Here is an 18,238-nt window from a genome sequence, read left to right on the forward strand (position 1 = left end):
TTGAAGATAATTCAAAGACTGTAAATGAGATAGCTGCTTTACAAGACAATTGTTACAGTCTTCAGGCTCTATCCTACCTCCCTTTCTGGGAACGGGACTGATAACGAGGGTAGAATTCCAGCCCAGGACTTCTGCCTCTGGCCACTATGAAGTAAATGATACTGGACCTGTCCTTCTGCACTGAGAAACTAGAAAATTGGACAAAATATGAACATCTGCTTTCTGACATTGGACAACAGACTGGAGAAGCAAAACAAGTTAGATGAACCCTGTGAATGCCCTGGTTTTCTGCCTGGAGGGATTTTCCAGAAGAATGGACAGGGATTGAGAATCAGACCAGAGCAAAGCATTCTTGCTGAGGTAAAGAGATTGAAACGGGAATTTAAGGAGGCTGAGGTGGCTAAAATTTTCAGAGCAGATATCCAAAGAGGAGGGAGTTATAAAGAGCTCCAAAAACTGTGTATGAGGGAATCTGAAGTAGTGTATGCATAGAATCGATCTTCAGGGAGCCAAAGACCAAACATCACGGAAAGAACAGCATCCAGAAGCTGAAAATGAACCATTCCCAGAGCTCACGTGAGGCAAATATCATTTGAGTTTGATCAGCCAGATGAAGACACTTGAACACTTGAGGCGTTAAGTTGAAAAGCCAGAATGTTCACACTTAAAGAGGAAGAGGGCTACTCTAGGCCTGAGAAGAAGCTACTTGAGAGCTGCTCTAACAAGCTTTATGGAGAGTTATGATAGGATCAAACTGATATGGGGATAAATTAACCGCCCGCCAAAGCAAAATTCAACACCCTTCTAAAAAAGAAAGCAGTATCAGATGCTCAATAACGTAACTCAAAAAAAAGCTAGCATTTAATTAAAACCTACTAGACATGCAGAGATGCAGGAAAATATACCCCATGACCAAGATAATTAGTTAGTGAAAACAGACCCAGAAATGAAAGAGGTAACAGAATCAGCAAATGAAAGCTTTAGAAAAAGTATCATAAATGTGTTCAAAGATTCAAAGGAAAACACGAACATAATGAGAAGAGAAAGACATAAAAATAAGCCAAGTAGACTATCTAAAATAAAAAACTCACTGAGTAGGCTTAACAGCAGATTAGACACTGCAGAAGAAAGTATAGTGAATCTGAGCACATAGCAGTAGACACTACTCAAACTGAAGGTAAAAGAGAAAGTAGTTTAGAAAAAGTACCTTAACAGTCACTGCAATAGAGTCACAATCTCTTGCCCAGTGTTGGTACCAAAGCCAATTCTGAGATCTGAAACTCACTGCCTGGACGAGGGTCCAGACTCTTATGAGGAAGCTCCCTACGACATGGCATGAAATATGTCCAGTAAGAGTTTTCCCATTAGTCCCTCTGGTCACTTACTTAGGTAACGTGCTTTGGGGAAAGACACATACAACAGCCCTTCAGAGATTATCGGGTACAAGGTCTGGCTTGACATTGATACTCAAATACCCAAAGTCCCCTTATTGTCCCCTGGTGTAGAGGAGGCATGCTGGGCAGATAATGCAAGGAGTCCTGCCCCAGGTATGGCTGACACTGGGTCCACTGTGTCTATGAATTATTCCTCTGGTGCTTACTTTGCCTCTCCCAGGATGTATAATTGGAATTACATACTGGGTAGTTGGAGAACCCTCACATCTGTTTCATGACTTGTGAAGTATGAGCTGTCACAGTTGGGAAGGACAAGTGGAAATGTTTAAGTGCGTAGTCCACTAACTCCCAATGATCCTTCCACCAGCCAAGAGAGTAAATACATACATTTAAAAACAGAACATGACTACATCTCAGGGGCAATGGCAGAGATTGGTGCCCCCTCCAAAGACTTAAAGAATGCAGTGATAGTGGTCACTACTATATTTTTATTTAACTTACCAAACTGGCCCATATAAACCTTGGCTAAATCATGGCAGAAGACAGTGGACTTTCACCCATTCAATCACATAGCAGCCCCATGTGCAGCACTGGGCTGGATGTGGCCTTTGCTAGAGCAGGTTAATGCAGCCTCCAGCACGCAGTCCGTGACCAAGGATTGGCTGAAAGTATTCTTTTCCATTCCCATCAGGAAGGAGATCATGAGCAGTTTGTGTTCATGAGGGATAGACAAGAGTATATGTTTAGAGTCTCATGGTAATTCTCTCAGTGACTCCCTCACTGTCAGGATATAATCCACAGAGTGCCAGGACATCTGCACATCCAACATCCAATATCACATGGGTGTTCTGTATCTATGACATCTTGTAAGTCAGACCAGTTGAGCAAGAAGAGGCAAGTTCACTGGAGGCCTTAGTAGGTCCCATGAGCTCCAGAGTGAGATAAACACTATGGAGAGTCAGGGTTCTGCTCCACTGGTGATGTTTTTAGGGGCTCAGTAGTCTGGAGCATGCTGGGACATTCCCTTCGGAGTGAAAACCATATTGCATCTCCACCTGCTAGTACAAAGAAAGGGGCACAGAACACGACCGGCTTCTTCTGGCTCTGGAGGCAGGACATTTCACACTTGGGAATACCCTCCAAGGATGCTGAGTTTGAGCGTGACCCAGAGCACGACAGGGCTCTGCAGCAGGTCCAGTCTGTGCTGTAAGCTACCCCGCCTCATGGACTATGACCAGGTGGACTGTGTTATAGGTACTAGCAGTATCTGCCGTGGAAAGACACACTTTGTGGAGTTTACTGCAAGTCTCAGGAGAAGACTCTAGATCCCTTGCATTCTGGAGTAAGGCCATGCCAGCCGCAGTGACTACTATATACCATTTGAAAGACAGCTACTAGGAGGCTACTGGGCCCTGTAAGAGATGGCGCACCTGACCATGGGACACCAAGGGGCCACATGGCCACAGTCATGCATCACGAACTAGATTCTGCAGAAACCCCAGGTGTTAAGTGTCAGTGCACCTAGAAGCATTGCATCGTAAGAAGAGATGTATGTCCTGGATGAAACGTGAGCAGGGCAGGAGGCACCGGTAAGCTGCATGGGCAGGGGCCAGATCCTCCGGTTACACCCACTGTTTGATAAGCACCTCTTCCTCAGCTTACATCTGTGTTACCTGGGGCGTCTCTTATGAGCTTTAGGCTCACACCAACACTTGGAGCCAACAACGGACTGCAGCTCCACTGCAGCCCTGCTCAGATGAGCCCTGAAGGGCTGTAGAGAGGGGAAATCCTCCCATTGAGTAGAACTTGGGGAATGAACCTGGTCATCCAGCCCTGTGCCCAGTGTTAATGGTAAATGGACAGGCAAAGCAGCCGCAGTCGGAGAAGAGTATGGTAACTAGGGGTTCAGATCTTTCAGGGATGAGGGTCTCTCTCATTCAGTCAGAAAGCTGTTCAGATCAGCAGTGTACCATCCGCCAGCAAAGGAGACTCTGGGATGGGGAGTGACGGGAGAAGGATGTGATCAGTTGTGAACATAAGAGCAACTGCAGGGGCAGGGGTGAGCCTATGTTTCATTCCTAGGCCTGCTCTTAGAATTTTCCATGCGGTGGGGGAGCATGAAGACCCCCAGAGGAGTTGTTTTCAGAAGGCAAAACTTCGCTCTAAGAAGCAAGTGGGTCGGAGTGGCTCAAGGGGAGGACTGTCGTGGGTAGTGTGATGCACAGCCCATATGTCTTCTTCGGGGTGGGGTACCCCTTCCCAGCTGCAGGCAACACTGGCTGCACCTGCTCTCTGCTGCTCCCTCACTGGGAATCACCCGGAGCCCCAGGGAGATGCATCAGTCAAGGTGTCACCCTCAGCAGGTGGCATGCTTCACTCCAGAAGGACTCTGGAGGCCATCCCAGCTCCAGAGCTCTCCCGAGCTGACGGAAGTCTCTGCTGTGACCACGTCGCAGGTCAGGGCTCCCATGGCCAAGCCTGCACTCCTGCCTTACTGACACGACTGTCTTTGAGAAGCACTGCCCAGTAACTCTCCATGGAGGAGTCTGTTTCTGGGGGACCTAATCTCAGACCACCTCTAACAACTGCTGACTTGAAGATCCATTTGTCTTTCCTACCAGAACAGGACAGGCCTGCTTCAGATGCCACTGGCTCCTGATGGAGTGATACACAGTTAAGACAAATAATCAGATTCTTTGCAAACTCACGGGGCATAACGCTGTCCTTCAGCTAGAGGATTGTGCTCCTCAGACATTTTCAGGACCTGGATTTTCGGGGTTTCACTTCTACGATAACTTTTTGGAAACTATTGATAACTACAAAGAAAATAATTTAAATGCCTAGAAAATGCTTCCTATGTGGAGCCAGAAGTTCAAAGTTATAGGATGTTAGACCATAAGAGGGTTGTAGAGACTATGCAAACCCTGGAGGCAGTGCCTGTTCCTGGTCTGGGGTTTGACCTGGGAGGTCTCTTCTTTTTGGGCCTCCTTCTGGGGGAGGCGCGTCTCCCTGAAGACAGTCCTGTTCTGCACAAAAGGCCTGTCTTCCTTTACGCAGACAATGAAGAATGAGATCCTCCTTCCTCCTGTGCACACACGTATGTGGGTTTTTAATTGGGGTGCAACAGTGCCCTGGAGATGGGCTTGGAGCCGGAAAGCATGAGCAAGTTCAGTCCTTTCATTCATCCTTCAAATGCTGCCCTGGTGCCAACTGCAGCGAATCCTGCTCTAGGACCTCGGAATACAGCAGTGAATGCGGCAGCAGTGGTCTCTGCCTTCATGGAACGTACATTTTATGGAGGAGAAAGCCAAGTAGGCAAAAAACAAGTGCAATACATGCAAGGAGGAATTCAACAGCAGCTCCAAGGTGGGATACCCGGGGAAGCTGGCCTTTGTAAGGTGGATAGAGAAGCTTCCAGAGGTTACAGTTGAGCTGCAAAAGAAAGAATCACCACTTGCTGGCCGTGCAGAGAGCTGGGAGAGATCATTGCAGGTGGAGAGATCAGCAGGCACAAGAGCCTGTGACGGGAAAAAGCTGGGCATGCTCTGGGGACTGACGGAGGGCAGGATCTGAGGGCCCCGGCGAGGAGGGGCAGAGTGGAGTGGAACAGGCTGAGGGGGTGGCATGCACCACGTCATGCAAGCCGTGGGTGATATTGGAAAGGTGTTGTTCATTTTTTAAATTCTAGGGGCATTGAGAAACTCTTGAAAGCTTTCAACCAGAGAAGTGACATGATCTGATGTACAACTGGAAGAACATCCTGCCGCTGGGGAATCTCAATGGAGAACGGAAGCAGCGGAACTGGGTCTGGTCAGGGGCACTGAGGACACCGAGATCTCACAGCCCCGTCTCCTTCTTGGTCACAGTACTCACTACACAGGCCTGCTTTGATGGCCAGGTAAATTGACCTGTGCAGATCACCTGGAACATACTAACTGCCCTGTAAATGTGACTGACTATTCGACGGTACCCAGTGCACTTGAAGATCTCAGCCACAGCTCAGAATCGGCCTTCAGAGGACAGAAAGCTTTGTTTATTTCCTGCCCTTTATTTCGGTTCTTTAGGCACATTGTTCTTTACACACTGGCAGTGCTGCCAAGTTTGGTGGACTCAGAGCCCTCCTTGACATTTTTGCCCTGTTCTTACGCAGGAGGTCAACCTCTAGGGACTGCATCATTGGGTTCCCTGACTTCCAGTTCCGGGTGGGTTGAGCCAATGGAGCTTTAAGAGGAAAGGGGAGGTGTGGAGAGGGAGGGGTAGGGGTAGATGTATTGATTTCTCTTCCTGACCCTCCCCACCCCAGTGGCTCCCTGCTTTGGCCCACTCCCCCAGCAAGACCAGACTTTCCCCTTACCCCTTAAGGCTGAAGATGATGGTACCCCATTCTTGCTAGATTCTGAGTGTGTTACCACCCCTTCATATCCTATTAGCTCTGTCCACACCTCGAAATCCCCTCTTCATTCAATTCTCTTCATTTAAACCCTGTGGAGGGTGCTGTCTCTTTTCTGCTAGAAACTCCACCAACACGATGATATTAGTCTTACTGAATGTCATCCTTCCGCCTTTTTGTGTTCTGCGCAAGGTCCAGCACATGGCGAGTCATCATGAGAAGGGCTCACATCAGAGCAGTCACCTGTTTGAGATATTATTACCTGGGCTTGCATATTAGATGCCTATGACACTTAACAATGAAGCCTGCATCCCATGAAGTCAGAATTCTAAAGAAGCCTTCAAAAGCAGCCCTACGTGCTTCCCTCATATCAATATTTATTTTTAATGAGATTTAAGAAAGTTTGTTCCTGGAGCAAAGATAGACATGCAGAATGATGTAACAGAATAGAGTCCAGATACAGACCTGTGTGCATGCGGACAACTGTTTCTGGGCGAAAATGACACTGCAGAATACAGGTAAATATGTGGTGATGGCTCTTTTGGATATCCAAATGGGGAGAAAAATGAACTTAACCTCTATTTACTACTAAAGACAAAAAATAATTCCAGGTGGATTTTAGTTAGATCTACACGTGGAAGATAAAACTAAAATTTGGGGCAATTTCCATTTCAGGGTAGAATTAAGCAGTTGTGGCAGACCAATGCTCCTCCTGAGGACAATAGGAAAAACCGAATAACCATTCATAGGATGAGAGTGCCATTAAGGCAGTGAGAACTAGAGAGGCAAGAGCTGATGCGCCAGAGTCCCTTTTTCTCTCAGCTACTTGCCAATTCTGGACACGAGGAGAAAGGTGGAGGGTTCGGGCTGGCCTGGGCAGGAAATAAACAAAGCCATCGGCAGTATCGCAGGCGGGAGCCTGCACATGCAGACTCGATGGGCATCTCACCCATGGCTGGTGCACTGACTACGTAGTCTCTGTGAAGCAGACAGGGGTTTTGTGCAATTTCACAGTGTCGAGTAGATAAGAACAGAGCTCAGGACCCACAAGGGGAGGAAGCCCAGTGAACGTGCCCGGCTCTCAGATAGACGCTAGAGGACTTATGCTTGAAGAAGGTAAACAGAGTCGCATGGAGCCTGACGGAAGCTGCCACTTGGCCTTGACTTAGCTCAGCTCTTGTTCAGACCAGGGGTTGGCAAATTTCTTTTTTTTCTGCAAAAGTCCAGATAGTCAATATTTTCAGCTTTGCAGCCCATGTGGCCTCTGTCATAACTTCTCATCTCTGCGGCTGAGGGATAGATGCAGCCACGGACAACAGTTACACAAATGAGTGTGGCTGTGTTTCAGTAAACTTTGTTTACAAACACTGAAATTTGGATTTTATAGAATTTTCACGTCACGTTCTTTTGACTTGACCCTAAGTGGAAAAGCAAAAATTCACCAGAGACCAGGGAAAGTCGTGTAAACTTGACAGATAACTGGAAAAGGTAAATACTTGAGTAAATACAAATTGAACACTGATCGTAAAAAGCAAAATTAATATTGTCTTGTGTGATTTTCAATGTATTGAATTAAAATTTTAATTTAATTTTTAAAAATTAAAAGGCCTCCCCACTCTAACTCAAAAGCAGGAGGAGGTGAACACAGCTAAAGGATTCTAAGGTCCTAGAATTAGTGGGAAAGGGAGAAAAGCAGACTTTGCATTATATTGGAATAAGTAAGTGGTGTGTATTTTGGTTTCTAGGGCAACCACTAAGAGGGCAATGAAAGACTGTAACTATCAATTCAATGGAGGGAAAAATCAAGTAATTAAACATATTTGATTGTCCTTGAGAAGGACAAGAAGCAAAAGAAGAAGGAACATAAAAGAGATGAGTCCAATGGAAAACACATTGAAATGGCAGATACAGACCAGAGGTGACAGTCATTTCACTAATGCAAAGAGACTGAGTCAATTTAAGCCTGGGATCATCAGACTGGGTAAAAAAATAATAGAATCCAACAATATGCTCCTTACAAACAATGTTATATTTAATATAAAAGTACAGAAAGGTTGAAAGCAAAAAATAGAAAGAGATTTATGATGCAAACACTAACCGGAAATCTGTATGCATCTCACACTGTGACCTCAAAAATTACAAATATGAAGGGACCATTCAACGGCAATAAGCACATGCTTCCCTTTGCTGATCATAAGGGAACTACAAATTAAATTGTGAAATACAAATTAAATTAAAATATGATGGAGCTACCATGGTTAAAATTATAAAAAGACAGACGATACCAGAATTTGGCAAGAATGTGAATTAACTGGAACTTTCATGTAGCATCAGGAGTGTGAAAATTGGTACCAGCAATGCTGAAGATGTTCATACCCAGTTATTCCTCTCTTAAGAGTACACCTGACGGCAATGTGTGCACGTGTGCCCCAAAAGACGTGCATCGAAATGCTCATAGCAGTGTTATTCAAAATAGCCCCAGATTAGAAATCATCTAAATGACTGTCAACATTAGAATGGCTAACGAAAACCTAAACAGTTTGGAACACTCATGCAGTCCAAAACTATACAGTACTGACCTGAGCAAATGAAAACTCCGTAACCCCACAGCTGCTCTCACAGACACACACTGAGTCAGCCAGCCAGTCACAGCAGCACTGTGCTCGGAATCCCACATATACAGAGTTTATGGCTTTAGGACTGAGCATTGTGGTCACCTTTACAGGGGGTTGTGGGGCACCCAAAGGCAGCAGGAGGGGCCCCCAGCACCTGGTGATGCTCCATTTCTTAACCTAGAAGATGTTCATGTCTGTTTTTATCTTGGGACAGTTTATGGACCTGTACATTTATGAGCTGCACTTTGTTTTCAATAAAATAGTTTAAAAAATAAATACCTATGCGAAACAACACTACCACGTGCTGTGAGGATAAGCATCAGTGAACTCAGCCAAAGATGTGTGCCAAGCATGTCAGAATTGCTCCCTAAGTTTGGCAAGATGATACGAGTGGGGACTAGTGGAGAAGAGAATAAAGGAAGTAAAGAGAAATGACAGGAGGGGAGGAAAGCAGGGGAGGGGGGCAGAGAATCAGAGACAGACAGACAGGCATTCCACAGACCCCTGTGGTGGTGAGCCACCAGCTGAAAAATGATATCCCCTTCCCGCCTCTCCCAGGGTCCTTGGGGCATGGCAGCCCTTGTCTCAAGCCCCATGAGTTGGTGCATTCAGCCTTGAAAGGTAGACAGCTCACCTACATTCTTTCTTAGAAATCTCTCCATAAGCTTGTTAAATGGTCCTGGGGCTTAGGTTGTGATTCATTGAGAGTGAGTTTGGGGGTTGACACACACACGAGGCGTTAGACAGGTCCATGTAAGGCATTTTGTACTCCCATTTTATCTAAAAGGAAACAGATTCAGAGAGGGTAAGAAACTGGCTCCACCTGAGCTGTCTGTGTCGGGGAGCAGGGATTAGAACCCACATGGGCAAGAGATCCAGGTGCTCCAGGAAGTACAGGTAATTTCATTAATACTTTCCAAAGAATGTGTCACTTTCAGCAGTAAAACAGTATTCAACTCATCTCAACCCAATACCTTGTGGATGTTTCGAAACACAGGATCTGACAGGATCAGCCCCAAGAATGTAAACTCTTACCATACACGTGAAGGGGGAGGCTGGCGGGAAGCGCTCCTCTCCTGATTATTGTGTGCACAATGGCTTCTTGGTTCAGATGGGCCCTGGACAAGTTAAAACAAAAATGCGCAGCATCAGCCCAAATGCCGTAGGGCCAGTAACGAACACCTAAACAGCATTTACCGTGTACCAGGCCTGCTCTAAGCACTGCACATGTGTTAGTCATTTGTTCAAGCCACAGGGAGGTGGGTTTTCTATTCAGTCTAAGACCCAAGTGCGAATCCCACAGGCTGCATGACCTCAGGCCAGTCTCACTCTGTAGCCAGTGGCCTCCTCGTTGAAATGGGGTTGTTTCCAGCACCAGCGTCAAAGGGAGATTCTGCAGATTAAATGAGGTCAGGTACGTGGAAGCATCAGCACAGGTCTGAGGCTGATGCTCCATGAAAATCCAAGTTCCAGCCAGCTCCCCACGCACCTGAGCCAGGATGCCCGGCCGGGAAAGCGATGAGCACAGGAAGCTCCCGCTCAGCTTCCCAGCTTTGCCCCTCTTCAAGGATGCTCACTTGCTGAGAAACCTTCCCGGCTCTCTGGGGAATAATGGGAGGACACAACCCTCATTTTACTGGTGAGGAAGGACAGACTTTCTCCAAGGTCACACACGCTATCTGCAATCAAAGAAGAAAAACCCAGTTTCCAATTCGCAGTGTGCACTCCATCCCCCTAAATGTGCTTGCAGGAAGTTGTAGTAGCAGCCATGGCCATGTAACATTCAGAAAATGAATCTGAGTAGAAACATACCTCATGTTTATAGTTTTTAGAAAGCATTCTAAGGCCATTTACCCAAACTAGGTTATTAAGACAACTTTTTCTAGCTGTCAGATCCATTCATTGGTTCTTCTTTCTTTTCTTCATTTTCCTAGCCAATGGCGATATTAAAAGATTTGCTTAGTAAACTAATTTTTTAAGTTCCAAGAGAAATACAAGCTAAGAGCTCACATTGCCTCTTCTCCTCTTCTCTAATATTTTTAGCTGAGAGAGAAAATTTACTGTGGTCCTCTCCATTTTTCCCTTCACAGACCATTGATGACACATCGTCGGGGATAATAAGTAAGAAAATGAAATTCTCTCTCCCTTCCAGAGATGTACACGCTCATCATTCAAGCCCCCGGCACTTTTGCTCCTCTGTTCTTACCAGCCTGCGGCGAGGATGTGCAAGTCCAGTTGCACCTCACAGAGAGATGCTGAGGCTGTGTGTAACCTCACTGTCCATCTGTTTTAACTACGCTTCTAAAGTAACCTCATCATTTACTAGTTACACTCTGATAGGTAATCTCCTTTTTTGAACGGTTGGCGTGCAGGCCTGCAGAATGACTTTTTATCACTGGGAGCCAGGGGGAACTACATATTTCTGGAAAGTGGAGCAAAGGAAATGGTTTTCAAACTGAAGGAACGTAGTTATGTTATGGGACCTGTTAGAAGCAGGAAACATGCATAGTAAAATGTCTCCAGTAGACCTGTGTGGGCGTGTGTCTCTGGGATTCTTTAGGGTTCTCAAGGTTTCTTTAAGGATTCTCCAAGTTTCTCCAAGATTCTTTAGGGTTCTTCAAAGTTCTCCAGGGTACTCCAGCATTCTTCAGGGTTCTTAAGGATTACCCAGGGTTCTCCAGCGTTCTGAGTTCTCCAGGATGCTCCAGGATTTTTCAGTGTTTTCCAAGATTCTCCAGGATTCTCCAGGATGCTCCAGAGTTCTCCAGGGCTCTCCAGGATTCTCAGGATTCTCCAGGGCTCTCCAGGGCTCTGAAGGCCCGCCTTGGTCTCTGCGATGAGGTCCTGCTGCTTCATGCTGTCCAGGAGTCGCTAAGTTCTCTGCTGCTCCCTCCTTCTTGCCATTTGTCTTCTCTGTCTGCACTTCTGCTGTGGACAACACATACTACTCCAGTGTGAGACAAAACCCAAATCAGTGCCATTTGACCCTTGCTAATGGCCGCATAGAGCAGGACGGGGTGCAGCTACTGGCTACTCCATGTCTGGGTCATTAATGGATTTCAGCTCCTTCAGTTTCTACAGCATGGACAGTAGTACTGTTTCCCTAATTCCTGGGGGTATTCTGGGAACTGTTACCATCAACCAAAGATGCTCTCTCCCCTTCCGCCCTGCCCCTGCCTCCACTATGCTCACTCTTGCAGGTTTTCCTTAGCCCCATTGTGTTTCCTTCCTAACAATTATAGCACATAAAGGCTAAATTTCTGCACTAATTTTTAAATATTCTCCTCTCGCCCACCTGTCCTCTTCCAGTCAATGCTTCTCTGAAGCGAGTCAGGGATCTTTCTAAGTTGCCTGTTTTTGTGTGGCCCACAAGGTGAGAATGGTCTTATGTTTTTAAATCATTGAAAATTTCAAAAGAAGAGTGATTTTTCATGACATGTGAAAGCTGCCTAACATGCAAATTATGGTGACTGTAGACCGTGGGGCACATCACACGCAAGAGTTTACCTGTTCTCTGCCGTTGCCTTTGTACTACGCCAGAGACCCCCTGCCCCACAAAGCCTACAGTAGTTACTGCCTGGTCCTCTACAGAAGAGGTTTGCTGACCCCTGTTTTAGGAGACAGAAACACGGACCCACTGAACTCGACTATCTGAGGAGGACACCTGGGACACTCATTGGAATAAGCCTCCCGGGAGACTGTTACGCAGGCTGAAGTTCCAGAACTGTTGATTTAGAGACCTAGACAACAGTAATACTCCCCAAAGACAAAGGCAGCCTGGGCTCCCTAGTTTGCGGGGGTTGACAAAGTTCTTGGTGTACTCTACGGACCTGCAGACAACATCTGGTGACCATAATACCAGTTTTTACACTGGGGGAGCAGAGCCCCATTGCCACCATTATAAGACAGAATCAGGTGATGGAACCAGGTAATGTGAAGGCCCTGGAAGGAAGATTCTAGAGGTAGATGAAATCAGAAGAGGAGCAAACCTCCTTGGCTCCTCGGGTGCGTTGGTCAGCAGCCTCGTAGTCACCCGGTGCCGGATCTAAGGGTGGTGGGAACAGTCTTAAAGCTCTAAGTTGTTCGCTGGCATGAACTCTCATTGCCATTGGTATTCATGTCAGTTTTGATTTGTGTCACATCTTCCTCCTGGACATTGGCAACAACTTGTTTTCCTGCTGGACACGTGTTTGAAGTTTCCTTGTAAAAAAATTAATTTTAGAAAATTCAATTATAGATTCCCCCTTTCTTATTCTACATGAGAGTTCCATGTTCGTTCCGACCTCAGAATCTGCCGAAAGGGGCTGTGCCTTGCTTTAGGGCATTTCATGGGGATTGGATTCCTCTGGAAAGTTAATGCAGAAGGAGCGCAACCATCCTATGAATAATAGCGTGAAACTTGGTCTTTTTCTTCCCGTGCCTGGGAAGGCTGGGAGTGGACACCAGGGCCGAGGCTCTTTGAAGCGTCTTGTCTGGGGAACTGAACATGAGGGGGCCACTGCAGACGACGAGCTTCCTTGGTGACAGCCGTGCGGAGCTGAACGGGGAGCTTCAGCTGCCGGCGTGCTGTCTGCAGGCTGCTTCTGCGTCATCGTATCAGATCAGGGCTGAATTAGTTGTTGATTGGGATATACAGGTTAAAATCTGGAAAATGGCTGTTGTGTTTGGCAGTCCCTGCAGCGTGGTGGTGGTTACCGCAGTCATTTCTTCCCTGGGTAGCCTGCGTGGCCTTGTGGCTCTGTTCTGCAGAGGCAGCCACAACTGTGAGACCAGATGCAGGGTAACCGTGTCAGGTCTCACTGGGCGAGGCTCTAGCTGCAGCGGTGTGTTAGATTCCTAGAGCTGACATAACAAAGTACTGCAACTTGGGGGTCTGCCTGGTGGAGTAGTGGTTACGTTCACACACTCTGCTTTGGTGGCCTGGGTTTGCGGATTTGGAGCCTGGGTGTGGACCTACACCACTCATCAAGCCATGCTGGGGAGGCAACTCACGTACAAAAAATAGACGAGGATGGGCACAGATGTTAGCTAGTGCCACTCTTCCTCAAGCCAAATGAGAAAGATTGGCAACAGGTGTTAACTCAGGGCCAATCTTCCTCACCAAAAAAAGACACCATGACTTGGTGGCTTAAAACAACATAAATTTATTGTCTCCGAGTTCTGGAGGCCAGAAGTTCAAAATCAAGGTGTTGGCAGAGTTGGCTCCCACTGGAGCTCTGGGAGAATCTGTCCCGTGTTTCTCTCCCAGCATCTGCTGGGTGCAGGCAATCCTTGGTGTCCCTGGGCTTGTATGTGTATCACTCTATTCTCTGACTCCACCTTCATATGATGTTCTCTATGTGTGCGTGTCTGTGTCCAGGTTTCATTCTTCTTATAGGGACACCAGTCGCTGGATTTAGGGCCCACCCTAATCAAGTGTGACCTCATTTGAACTTGGTTACATCTGCAAGACTATTTCCAAACAGGGTCACTTTCACAGGCCTTTTTAGGGGATGCAATTCAGCCCGCGAAAAGTAGCTGTTTTATTCATACCGTCTCATACCTTAGAGGGTCTTTCCTCCTCCTTTACGTTCCAGGGCTGAGAGGGTGGGAATGAAGCTGCTACTCCCGTGTCTTTCCTCCCTGCAGGTTGGTGAGAGGACGGGTTTTCCCAGCGACACTGCTGAACGTCATGACAGCCTTTTCCTCTCTCAGTTGACCCTCATGGCAGCTGAGGGGGCAGATGCAAGAGGGACCAGGATCCCACAGAGAAGGGGTCCTGAGCCCTCTGAACTTCAGATGCTGCTCCCACCCAGACTGGCCTGCGTCCTGTGTGGGTGGAGTCGGGGCCGGAAGGGGTGTTTTGAGGCTCCTTCCCACAGCGGCATGTGATCCCCAAAAGTGGGGCCTCAGTGCACGCTTCTCATTGGCTGCAGTTTCCTGCTGCTCCTGACTGCTGGTGCTAAGTCTTCTCTCCATATGTGGTAGTAAACAGAGAATGTAATAAGCCCGGTTCCCACTTGGGAAAACTGGCTGCATCTTGATTTTGTAATTGCCCTGAAGTTTTGGACCTGATTAAAATATCTCACATCATGGGCACAGACTTAGCAAGTAATAGAGAAACATCCTCTCTCAGGGCTACTGCATTGAACCTGAATCAACTCTGCAAGGCATCAATCAGCGAACTGTGGGACACAAAGGGCCGGGGATAGAGGTCTTCGAGGGAAGGGGGAGCCCCAAGCGCTGGGCTCCATCCCGGGGGGCCATCCTGGGGCTCAAGGGCCCTGAGCGTCTGCCCCTTCGTAGGCTATGTCTGGTTGTGGATGGTCCTGAAGTCCCCAGAAGAACCTCACCCTCGAGTGGGTCCCTTGCCCACTTCAGGCAGCCTGTCCTCAGCAGCTGGTCACCAGTGAAGGTTTCTACAGCTGTTTTGATAATTGGTGCAGCAAGTCTGGGTGTTATTGAACTAAACGTGTCTGAAGTGTTCCATTATTACGAATTCATTTTAAATGAGGCTGGGTGGCTGTTATCACAAGTGTATTGCTGTACTTACCACCTGCATTTTAATAATTACTCTACTTTGATTTAATATTAACTGTTATGGGGAAACGTAAGCATGAACAGCCCACAGCATGGCCGTAATCCCCGCAGGTGAGGGAAGCGTGATGGGCTCACAGAGATAGCTCGTCTGGCTGGAATCCGCACTCAGAGCGGGAGTCAAAGCAGATTATCTGCATACAAATTCCTAAGCGTTTGTCTATGCTCTGTAGCGGTAGTGCTAGTTTCAGTCTGAATATTTACAAAGCTTAGGGTGAACCCAGCAACAACTCTGCATTTGAGAAAACACTGAGATGAAGTGAGGACGTACCTAGAAGGAGCTACACAGAAAGCGTTGTATCTGTGTGACACCTGCAGCTGTGTGAGCTTCCTGGTCCCTCTTGTCTCCTCTGGATCCCACAGCTCCCCTACAAGAGCACTCGCTCCTGCCCGTCCCTATGCCTCAGAAGGAAGGTGGAGGCACAGAGTGCCTGTGACCTGGCTCTGCATGTAATGGGACCGCTCACGGTGGGACCCAGTGCCGAGACCGTTGTCCTGTCTTCTTGGCCCATACTTGCATCTCCGGACTTCAGTCTCCTCGTTTCTAGATGAGAAAGGACACAAGCTTTTTGAGCTGTTCTGATGACTGACAAGATGACACAGGTAAAGGGCTTGGCCCAGCATGGGCACGGGCAGGTTATTCTCCGCCTGCTTGGCTGCGCTCCCTCTGTTCTGTTTTGTCGTGAGTGTCACTTGGGATAAAAGCCCCTTTTCCAACTATGGCTGATGCTCTTTATTTGCAGTAGTTCTGCTCTGCAAAATCACTCCAGACCCTGAATTAGCGATTTCTGAGCCACTGCTCCTGGCGAACCTGGGGCTGGTTCCTGTGAGCCTCTGGCTGTGACATTTCGTCGCCTGATCTGTGCAGAAGTGGGTGTGTGCGCTCGTTTAGTGACACCTTATTTAAGATACGTCGTGATTCATCTGCATCAGACCCACCAGCAGCAGCACTGTGACTCGTGCCTGGGAAGCTCGTCTGAGACACGTACAGTCTCCCTAAGGCCCATCACAGCCTCCCTGCGCACAGCAGCACTAGATGACGCCAGCACTATACTTGGGGGCCATGGAGACAGCGAAAGCACCAACAAAACACACAAAAAATGGGAAAACCTGACCCTATGCAGACTGGGACACGGACACCGGTTTACAGTGTGGGCGGAAACACACAGGCAGAGCATTGCTGTGTTTGACCTCAGCTGGCCCGTGCATGTCGCACGATTCAAATCACTCACCACTCCTCTCTTGTCCTCGGATGACTACGAAAGACAGTAAGGGTTGATCTGGGGGTTAAAATAAATATCGGTGAGTGGGTACACTCATAAATATGGGATCCACCAATAACAAGGATTGACTCTATCTGTGCACTCCACGTGTCCCTAAGCATCCACAACTCTCTCATAAACATGTCCCAGCCTACCACCCAAACCCAAAGCCCACACTGCACACCAAACCCTTTCACCAGTGATGCTAAGACCTTGCAGCACATGCTCACTGTCTCATCAGGGTTTCCCACTGCCGCCCCCAAACATCATCAGGATGTTCCTCCTGGAGGCCTCGCTGGGATGGAGGGTGAGATGCTAGAGGACGTGGGGTCCAGACAGGAGGGACGTGCTTTCTTCTCTTTGCTCTTACAGGCGCGTAGACACGGGCCCTTCCTCACCTGTTCTGGCCTTCCGTCTCCTCACCTGTACAAAGTGGACAGTGCTCCTTTGGCCAGGACGGGAAGATTGAGTGCGACGATGCAGGCAAACACGTGAAACAGGAGCCGGCACAGCGCAAGCTTCATGGATGTGCTGCACTTCTCACCTTCTTGTTTCTCTTGCCAGAAATGGTGCGTCCTCTTGTCTCTGCTGGTTGAGTTCCTGCACGTCTCTCAGCATCCACGTCCTCTGGCCTCCATCCAGTCTTGTTGGGGGCACACCAGGTGCTCTGAACTCTGGAGTGTCCCCCGTCCTGCCACCGTCCTGCTTTCCATGGAGAGGATGGGACTTGTCACGTGTCTCGTCTCTCCACCATCTGTGGATCTCCCCGCAGTGACCACCCCAAGCCCTTTCTCTGTATCTCTCCCAGAACTCACACATGGGGAGATTTAACTGGTCTCTGCTCCTTGAAGAAATGACATTTATATCTGTTTAGATGCTCCTCATAGATAAGGCTTCTGATGTATAAAATGCTTTCATGTTATTTATTGCCACTTCCAGGAAGAAAATCTGAATTTAGATCTAAGCTATTAATATTGTTTAGTATTTACAACCCTACACATTAATGTGAAATTCTGAAGTAACCATATCCATTTATCTGCCCCGTTTCTGCATCCCAGTAAATGGAGCCTGTATTTCTGGGTGAATTACCAGCTAACGCAGTGGTGAGAGAGTTTCAGCTTCTTTACTGCATCTGACCACTTACATGGGTTGACTCCCAGGGCACGGTACAGACATCCCCCCACAAAAGGCTGTTTGGAACAAAAACCATTTCCCTGTGATTGACAGTGACGTCCACAGGAGGCTGAGCGAGAACACGCTATACTTTGGTGCCAAATGCATGCACAAACAGAGACTGAAGGTAGTTCCTGGGTGAGGCGACAACTCCAAGCTCTTCTTTGCCAGGTGACCAAAATGAGAAACAAAGTTGGTGTCTCCTGACCTGGTAGAACCTCCTCAAGGAGGAGGGGTGACTGGTGTTGGAGGGACATGTCACTACAGAGCCCCAGTCACCCTGCTTGGTGCCTCTGTGAGCCGGTCTAGTGGGGTCGAGCCTTCATTAGCGGACACTGGAGGAAATGGCTGGAATGATTATTTCCTGAACTCTTGGGCTCCCTGCAAGAATTGGCTGTGCTGTTTAGGTGACTGGTCCTGTGGCTGTCCTCCAATCAAGTTTTTGAGGTCAGAGTCAGCTCTGGAGTCTGGAGGGGGCTGTGGGAGCCAGCCTTCCCATGCAGCAGGCTCGGCCAGGCCAGAGCTGCCGAGACAGAACCTCGGGTCAGGAAGGCTGGTGGGAGGTGGTTGGGACCCTGCTGCGCCAGCAGCTGTGCCCGCGTGGTCAGCTTGCCCTCCTGTCCTCTGCCTCCTGCCCATCAGCTCCAAGGCCAACAGGAAAGGACCCGGCTTCCCCCCCGCTCGCTCCTGCAGACCGGATTCTCCAGCTTCTTTCCCTCCTGGCTGTCCTGGGCACTTGCTTTTCCCTGCTGTTCCTTTTGTTACCAGTGACAAACTTTGGGGGTAAGGTACAGATTGAAACTGCCCCCCTTCCCAAGTTATCGGCAC

This window comes from Equus przewalskii, chromosome 1, assembly GCF_037783145.1.
Source record: "Equus przewalskii isolate Varuska chromosome 1, EquPr2, whole genome shotgun sequence".
Lineage (NCBI taxonomy): Eukaryota > Metazoa > Chordata > Mammalia > Perissodactyla > Equidae > Equus > Equus przewalskii.